Source organism: Dasypus novemcinctus, chromosome 5 (assembly GCF_030445035.2).
Source record: "Dasypus novemcinctus isolate mDasNov1 chromosome 5, mDasNov1.1.hap2, whole genome shotgun sequence".
Lineage (NCBI taxonomy): Eukaryota > Metazoa > Chordata > Mammalia > Cingulata > Dasypodidae > Dasypus > Dasypus novemcinctus.
In genome coordinates this window covers 34,064,740-34,066,325 of record NC_080677.1, presented here as the reverse complement: position 1 = coordinate 34,066,325, position 1,586 = coordinate 34,064,740, and positions in this window count along the sequence as shown.

Here is a 1,586-nt window from a genome sequence, read left to right as displayed (position 1 = left end):
GGCTATCTTGCTTTACCACGTGGCAACATATGGGGATCAATAGTAACTAACTTTGGTAAGAAACCATCTCTGGTTGAATTGAAAAGGCCCTAACACAATATTAATAGGTAATCCAATCAAAGAAACCTCAGCTGAACTTAAGGCAATTGAAGGGCATCAAACCCAGAGGAACAGATCAGTTTACAAACATAATCTTTCTCTTTTTGTGATTCAAAAAGAATCACAAAATAATCTCAAACTACTGCAGATGGTCTTCAGGTTCTTCTTCATAAGTATATAAATGCATTTGCTTTTTGGAATAAATGATGCATTTCACTTGTGCAAAGATCATTGTTCAGTAAATATTTTCTCCATCGCCCCATTGCATCTCCATGGGAGAACTGTTCCTGACCCCACCGACGTTGGTCTTGGCCACGTATCTTGCATTGGCCGTTGGGATGTGGGCAGACATAACTGCATTCCAGTTCCAAGTCTAGATCTAAATAGGCATATCCTATTTCTGCTTACCTCTCTGGGAGCTTCATACCTCAGCTTCAAGAGGATCATACATAGGTAGCCCTTTCCCTGCCAGCCTGGGCCCCAGAATGCCACACATGCAACAGAGTCACCCCAACTGCATCCTGAATCACAGCTGCTCCAGTAGGCCTGAAGGCATGCAAGCATGAGAATAAAGGCTTATTTTTCTATGTCACTGAGAGTGGGGGTTGTTTGCTAATGTAGCAGAAGTTGACTACATATCATGGTTCAAAATTCAAGACGTAGAAGGGATATGGTAATCTTTCATCAGTTTTGTTTCCTGCTGTGTCTCCAGTGCCAAGAACTATGTCTGACACATAATAGGTGCTCAATAAATGTTGGTTGATTGAATAGCTTTCTGCTCTTGTTTCATGGATGAAATACCTTATTTTACCTTCTCTGGATAGATTAAAGAGGTTTTTTTGTTCTTAAGTTTTATTCTTCCTGCATAGTCTGTTTTCTCCAAATTGGTTTTTTCTTTTTGTTTTGACCTCTATCTTCCATGTTAGAGGGCTTCTTCATGTGTCTGGAAATCCTCGGTAGTCTCCATGATTAAGAATGGGGAGCGGTGGTAGCTAAAAAGCTAATTGGGGTTCTGAGTGTGTGGGAGGGCTTTCAGTTTCACTGCAGGGTGATTCAGGTGGGCTTTTGTTCTTGAGAGATTTTCCCCATCTTTTTCCTGGAGAATTGAGGTCTGTCAGTTTTCTGGCAGCTGAGTAGGGAAGAGGGATGCAGGGCTCAGCACTCGAGTTGGTATTTATAAGGTCACTGTGTTGGTTATTATCTTTGTGATCATCTAGCTCCATTTCCCACCTTCTCTGCCTTAGGATGATGATCTCTAAGGACCCTGTGTGCTCCTCTGCGGCTTCTGGTTGCATTCAGCCAATGGGAGGCACTGTAACCCTGGGCCCTTCGCTTTTCCTGAAGGCATAGGACCAGTAAGTCTTGTTGCTATTGCTAATCCCTGGGTTCACTACTATCCCTTGTAGGTTCCCTTAATCCTGTCCACACTCTCGTAAATAGTCCCATCACTAAACTCTCCTCAGTGAATTCCTCTGAGGTTCCTGTGA